Raw genomic sequence first — 8,143 nt, forward strand, 5'->3', positions numbered from 1 at the left:
TAGTACAAAAGATAGAAAAAATAAGACCTGTATTGTACTTATTGAACTAAACCTTATTTTACTCGGCTTGTAGTAGTTTAAAAAGCAGTTGCTACCATATGCATTTTATTTGTTTTGCGCTAGAGAGTTTTTTAATATTAGTATTGTTACTGTATTCATATATTATCCAGCACACTTTCAATGGGGTTAAAAAGTAGGTTTTCGGCTACCAGACGAGTAAAACATGAATTGCCACTTTTGAGAAATGTACGTAGTGTAATGTTACGTCTATTGATGTACCCCAGCTAAAACACTTACAGATGACCTGTACTTTTATAATGTCCCAATTAGATACTGTTATAGAAACCTGCACGTTGTGTTTGTACAAAAAAATAATAATATTCTGTTTATAAAGCACTGTGATCACCTGATATGATCATGCTTTTAAAAAGCCAGAATACGGGAACAATGTTATAAGAAGCTCTAACTGAAATATGCTGAACGTCGACTGAAAATATGAACTAAATGAATTCAAGTTATGCATAAAAGCGTGGAGCATATGGCCTTAAGAACTTCAAAGCAATGGATAAAAAGTAGTGCAAACATTAGAGGTTTTTATATTTAGAAACTATTTGAAGATCTGAAAAACCACTTGAACGCCTCCCATTTTAAGACAGAATTGACATATAATCTAGCAGCTGGTATTATTTTTGGAAGGAAAAAAAAACAGATGCCGTCTACCAAGAATATGGCCGAGTTCGAATCCGAGGTGCAAGCTTTGAAAAACGCGAAGCCCGACGATTGTACAGTAGGCTGGTCAGACAGCCCGGAAACGCTACGTGCTTGCGCTGGCGTCTTCCAAGCCCTGCCCGAGCAAGAGCACTACTGTTACATATGAATGAAATGCAATCCCCCATTTACCGTATTACTGTCTCCAAGAGAGCAAAACAAAAATGTTAAAAAGTGCATCGCCTGTTACTTTTAGTTTCTTTCAACCTGAATTGTATTTATTTTCAAAGGATTGTCTTCCTTACACTACGTGTATAACTATTTCCAGCTCATGACCGCTTTCTTACAGAAAATTATCATTAATTGTACTTTCTCTCAAAGATATATATAGTATTAGAGGCTGTTTAAATTGAAGTGTCTCTAAATTACACATTTTTTCCTTACGATTTTTTCTTCAGATTAAAAACAAAAAACAAAATGTGTATCTGGTCTTTAATGGTTTAGTAATCAAGGTTAGTTATTAAAAATCTCAGACAAATTTTAAAAAATGCTACTAAACTGTATTTTAAATTTAGGTTTAATCCTCCAAAGAAGCTAACACATGGTCATTTTATTATGTGCTCTGTATTTACAAGCATTTTAAAATACAAACTTAAAATGACTTATATGCTTTGCTGTCTCAAGAAGCTTTAATTGAACTTTAAGAAGCTTTACCCTGGCCTTTACCAATCATGGCCTCCTAATAATCCCCATGTATGAATTGGCACCATCATCCCTCTGTTCTCCTCCCCACTGGGAGCTGGTGTGTGGGGAGAGTACTGGTGCACATCATCCAGGTGGGGCTGCACACTGGTGGAGGTGGAGGGGATACCTGTTACCTGCAAAAACTTTTTAGTGGAGTGTCCAGAAAATATATTATTATTATTATTATTATTATTATTATTATTATTATTATTGTAACGCATATGGCCGACAGATACTGTGTAAGAGCCGGCTTACCAGATTGGTGAAGTCGCCGCCCTTCCCTGTAATAGCAGGACCACGGCCCCTGGGCAGTGGAGAGATCTCTCTTTAGCTCACCGGGCTGGATCCCTGTTGACTGACGCGAGAGTCCCGGGTTCGAGCCCCCGACGGTCCGAGGCCGACCTAATGTGGCAAGGGCGCCCACCTGAACCCCCATTGCGTTACAGTATTATTATTAATAAGACAAGCAGAAGGAGGAGACTGGTGGAGGACATGAATCTGAGACTGCAAAAACGCAGAGCTTTGCAGAGATCTCTTCCTTGCTGCTCATTAGATCAGGCTGGTAAGTGGCTGATGGGTGGAAATGGGTGGTGATTGAAGAGGATGCTTCATATGGATCTGGTTTGAAAGTGCTATTGAAATTGCAATTGGTTAGGTAGCTGTCATTTCCTTTCAGAAGCCCATTGCCTTGCTTGCTATCAGATAAAATACATGTTAAAGTAGCTGCAGCTTCTGACCACATCACAGAAACACACTCTGGCAGGGATCTTAAACTGTGCTTCTCAGGAACCTGAAGACCATTGCTGAAACTTTGTGCACTGTACCCTGCACTACACTGATATTTCTATATCCTCAGAATCAGGCTTGAACAATCTGTTCCTAACACAACTGTTGATACAATACCATACCGAGTACAAACAAGGCAATAACCTAAGCACGATTAATCACACCGAATAACGAGGAATGTGTATAGAGCAAGTTGCAAAAAATAAGAAAAAGGCGAAGTAACTGAAAAAAAGGGTGATGTAATCTGCTCTTTGAACAGGTCTTTTGTGGTCTGTGCCACCTCCAGTGTAGAAAGTCTCTAGTGTGTGATTAGCAGAAGAGGAGAAGAGGATGTCTGTTTTAGTAATCGGAAGACTTCCCTGTGTTATCGTGTTCAGAAGTTAAAAGTAGATTAAGAGTGATTGTAATTTAGGTGTCTGAATTAGCTTGGTCTCATTTGTCAATATACTTGTCAGAGGCAACAATATTTTTCTTCTGAGATCATTTTCAGTCGGTCTTCAGTTCCGAATTCTAGTTATATGTTTTGGGGGCTGTTCTGTAACTGAATTATGGATTTTATTAGGAACAGCATAAGAACATACTCTTCATACAAGAATTTTAAGGACAGAAGACCTGTGGAATTCTATTATTCCAATTTTAAATGTTTTCTTATGTAGTAGGGCTCTGTTTAAATTGTATAAATAGGGAGTTGCGTCAGCATGCATATCCTGCAAAGGAACAAGAAAAGGTTAATTCCATGCTGAAAAGAAAAGAAACGCAACGTTTCGGCTGTGGAGCCTTCTTCAGGTGTCAAAACTGAGCTTAAATCACTATCTAAATTAGCACTATTTTAATTGTATATGATATTCAGAGACATCCAAAAACATTGAAATATTTACCTCTTTGATGGATGGTGGAAGGGAATGAGTTAGTATTTTTTAACCAATGTTGAGGTTATTAAATTTAGCTCTTAAATTTTACAGTTTAGTAATGGTACTGGGAATGGCATAGCACTAGTCACAGTTTGCATTTGGATGAGCACATAAAATAATTCAGTGTGGACAGTATTTCATGGCAATCTTCAGGTCTGCAAATATCAGGTAGACGATAATGATCCTTTCTGACTGAGAAATGGAAGACAACTAGAGACAAGGTGGTGACAGCTTTCTGACTGTGGGCCTAGCAACCACAGTTGTCCACTGAGGTAGAAAACCTTCTGCAAGTATACCTAGCCTTTGGGGTAACCTGTCAGCTAAATTAAAGTGCTCTACTGATTTAAGACCAGTTATAATTTCACAAAAAGTCACACACAGTTCAAGTACATTTTTTTTTGCAAACACAAAACTGATATAGTTACAAATAACCATTGATGATCATTATGTTCTGTCACAGACAAATGAGTGGTTGTCAAGAGCAAATAACATTAATAGATGGTTTAATGATTAGAGGGATTTTAAGTACATTCACTAGTGGAATAACAATAAGGGGGAAAGGCTGAACCTTTGAAGCAAAATGTCAATTGCCAGTTGATTTTGCAGAATATTTTTACATTTATTAGCTCAAAATTGAAAGCCGAGACCGAGTATGAAAAATCATCACGGGAAAATTGGATTAAAGCAGTTTTGAAACATTGTTTTCCGTGGCAGGAAAGTGCCTTTAATCTTTTAAAACTCATAATATTAATTTATATGATTCATATCAGTTAGCATCATGAAGTCAGTCACTGGAAGAATGTATTTCGGATAGTGCTGCCTGAGATCATCTGCCATTAGTAATGAGACAGGGCTCTAGCCTGCATAAGTCATTTCAGTGCTTTGTTATCTACAGCAAGGCACGCTTGCATTATTCCAGTAATAGGTGTGATCATTTAGAATCATGCCTTTAAGTAATTGCCAAAAAAAATAGATATGAAAGCTCTGGAACAAAATGAACATTTTTAGACAATGTCTCAACAAGCACGCATGTACTCTTGTGTCTATTGTGATCTCACCTTCTTGTGACAACGATATAATTAAATAGTTCTTGCTAAAACATTTATTAGTAGATGTTGTATCCCAGAAGCAATGTAGGCTTTTCAGCATGGAATAAACCTTTACTTGTTCCGTAAATAATGCTAATACAATCATATTGGCAAAAAGTTCCTTAGTCTTTTTTTGCATATATTGAATATTAAAAGCTTATACAGAAAGCTACCTTGGAGCTAACTAGTTTTTACAATACAAACCTGAGCTTGTTAAAAGAGCATTGCTGTCAATCCCAGAATAACAAAATAACTATTTTCTAACAGAAGAAGATGCTTTTATATACATGTACTATCTAAAAAAAACAAATTAAAAATGTAAAAATTGCTGTTAGATTTACTTGCTATTTAAATGATAGATTTGCCAGGGGCAGGTATACAATTTTAAAGAAAATGTCCACCAGTGAGTGGAGAGGTGAAATTTCTATGCAAGTGAATTAAAATATCTTAAGGTATTCATATTGTGTGTTCATAGGGACTCAGCAGCTCAAATCTAAGACATTATTACCTTAGGTGATTTGCATTTGGTGATGATATCATGCATGAAGCCTGTTAAATGCATTTCTGATTAATCATTTTTATGGGCAGCAAAAAAACTATAGATTTGACCTTATTGTTGATGGGTTAATCCTGATAATGGGGTTGAAATGTAAAATATTAAAAACATATAATTTGCCCATGTAAAAGGTAGTGTATTCTCTTCTCTGTTATGGAAAGTGATAGCCCTAAGGAATATTGCAGTGTTGAATCCCAACGGTTGTGGTTTGCAAGTTTGACTTGTGTCACAGAGAGACAAAGGTTTTGAAATGGCAGTGACACTCTTTGTCAGAATAAGACAACCATTTCGGAAAAAGTTCCCATTTTCTGTAACAATCTGATGATATCCTGATGCAAATATGCCTGTTTTATGTCTGATTGACATGTAGCAGTTAAAATAATAGCTTATCTTGCACCCAAATCAATGCTTCATTGTGTGTTTAACCACACAGAAACATAGCAGGCATAGAAAAATAGGGTGGTTAGAAAGACTCCTATTGGGCATTGAGTCTATTAGCTTGAGGCCACACAGTCCGCAGAGTGACCCATGAAGTATTTTGTTAAAACTGTATTTCCAGTAAAAGCAAGAGCTCAGACTCTTTTTCTTAAATGATTTGTTTCTGTTCAGGTTACTTAATAAAATTGCTTGGTATGGTTTCAGTCATCTTTTATCTACCACAGTCTTTTCTGGATAGTCTTTTTTTTTAATCTAAAGGTAACCAAATATGAGCATCACATAAACCTTGCAGAGAATACATAAATGGAAACAAAGCATTCTGGCTTCTGTGCCTGCTCTCGACACTCCTAGGCTGAGATCTGTTTTGCATGAGTAGTTGCAGCTGCTGACTTCAGCCCTCCTGCACAGCTTAAATGGTTCCCCTCAGATACTTCAAGAGAACAGGTGTTCAGTTAGGCAAGCTTTGCATAGCGATGTCCCTCATAGCGTGTTGCTGTGAACGGTGAAGTCCCTCACTGATTGGTCAGGGTGTTACAAAGGCCAGAACCTCTCAAAGATTTGGACTCAAAATGGGCCACCCTCACATTTCTCAAAAACTTTCCTCTCCACTTTTGCACACACACACACAAACACACACACACACACAAAAGTTATTACTTGACACTATTTGCGCTTTGGCTTCAGTGAAACTGAAAGTTAGATTACAGTTAGTTTCAGGTTTGCATTGAAAAAAAAAACATCTCAGGAACATGAAAAAGCCACAAACAGCTCCAGTGTCGACATATTGCCCTGAAGATGATAATGACACTGAGATGAAAAAACGATTTAATAATGCACACGTTTTGATTATGGTTGTTCAAAGGAAGTGGCAAACTGGCAGGGTCTGGTTTCCAATGTTGAATTGAAGACCTCGAGAGACCTTTTCATATTTTTTCACCTCTAACCTAACCAGGAGTTGTACATGACATGAAAACAAAGTGGTCAGACAGAAGTTGTGCGCTGGGGCTGATGCCGAGGCCCTCTGTGAGACCCACTGAACGGCTGCATGCAAATGTGCTCCCATTGAAGGTGCCAAACACACAGATACAGGATAATGGGCTGTCTGCTGCGAGGCTGGTTTCTTCCTCTGCCTCTGCCTCTGTCAGCCAATCTGAGCTGTGCAGGCTCAGGTCTTTTGTTAAGAGACAAGAATTTCCTCTGGGAGGTTTTCATGAAGTGAGCCTAATCCAGGGCTCACAGTATATTGACAGTTGGTGAGCAAACAGACACTTTTCTTGCTTCACTTCCCCAGTGATGCAGATGTTTTCTATTGGTTGTCTAACTAAGTGCAAAAAACAAAAAGTCAGGCCCAGAATTCCAATGGCGATACAGCTGTGTTATGCAAATCACTATTATGTGTATATTTATCCAGTCATATATTTTTGCCACGATAACAATGAAAGTTTTAGTACATTTTTCCTATTGTTATTATAATCACTGTAGCTAATCAAACTATATATAAATGATAAAGGCTTTGTGCATTTTTTGTCTAAATATTCTCATATAAAAAGCGAGTAAATTTTTTAACCATTGGTGCATTAATGAAAAGCTGTAAATGGGCAATTATATGTTTCTAGGGTGAATGCTGCCTTGTGCCCTTTGTCTGCGGGGTTACACTCTGGTTGACTGTAACCCTGTTCTATTGTTGTGGCATAGTTGTTGGAAGTGTTGTTATCGTGGATGCAAAAACCTTTGACCGCTTTAGTTAATGATAATTAAGAATATTAATATAACAAGTTAAGCTCGTTCTTTCAGACCACACCTGAGATTATGACGTTTGTTTGTTTTTCTACTTGATCACATGAGGCATGCTGTTTTTCTGTTGTACTATCCAGTCTGTGCCTTGAATTCTCTCTTCATGACTTTGTATTAAGCTGCATTGCGCCATTAACTTTTTTTTTACCTGTCTGCCTGTTGCACTCTGTGACTTACTTTCCGTTTATTATGAAATTGTACCAGATTGCGATGATTTTTTTTTTTTATGCAAGTCCCCCTTGGATCAAGGCATCTACTGAACGAGTTAAAAACAATCATTTGAAAAACATCTCGAAATAATAAAGATCCTAAAACAGGTTTCTGCCTTATAGCCATGTTGTGCTGCAGTTTAATAAAGTGAAGGGTGTGGATCTGTGGATGTGCTAGATGAACACAAAGAACTTTCCTCTGAAGATTATTGAACACAGGCTGGCTGACGGCATGTTGTCAGAACAATTGTCTGTCAGAGCCAACCTTCCCTCCTGAGTAAAATGTCTGAAGGCAAAAGGATCGAATTCCACAAGGCTGAGGCAGCATGAATGTTCACCAAGAGCTTAATAGCAGAGCAAAGGGTGCTTACAGTCTCCTGGTAACCATTTTCAGGGCCGTAATTATAATGTTACAAGGCAGTTTAATCATAATATTCCTGTAGGGTAATTAGTTTTGAGACTCATTAGAGAAAGAGAAAAACGTCTTAATACAATCAAATGGAGTGACTGGAATTAACACTCATTTTCCCACTTAAGACTTCTAAAACCTCCTTGGCTATGGCTTGGATGAAGATGGCTTGTCCCGCGCCCATAGCCACACTGTTTGAAGGCTTTTTCCCTGTGCTTCATATCTGGAGCACGTTTCAGCACGCATCAGTGGTCTCTGGAGTAGGCCAGCTGGTAATATTGGCTCTGAGACTAGGCCGCATTGAGCAGGCGAACACTACTGCCATTGTCTTGAGAGGTGGGTGATTGAACTTCTGATAATTGGCATGTAACCTCCTCTATTAATAGAGCAGGGTGATATGTGAATTCAGACAGGGATTCCAACATATGCTGTGAATTGACTCAAGGCTTGTTGGTTTTCTTGTGTTTTGTTTTTTACCCCAGACCAAAATGTGACTTCAA

Source organism: Lepisosteus oculatus, chromosome 16 (assembly GCF_040954835.1).
Source record: "Lepisosteus oculatus isolate fLepOcu1 chromosome 16, fLepOcu1.hap2, whole genome shotgun sequence".
Lineage (NCBI taxonomy): Eukaryota > Metazoa > Chordata > Actinopteri > Semionotiformes > Lepisosteidae > Lepisosteus > Lepisosteus oculatus.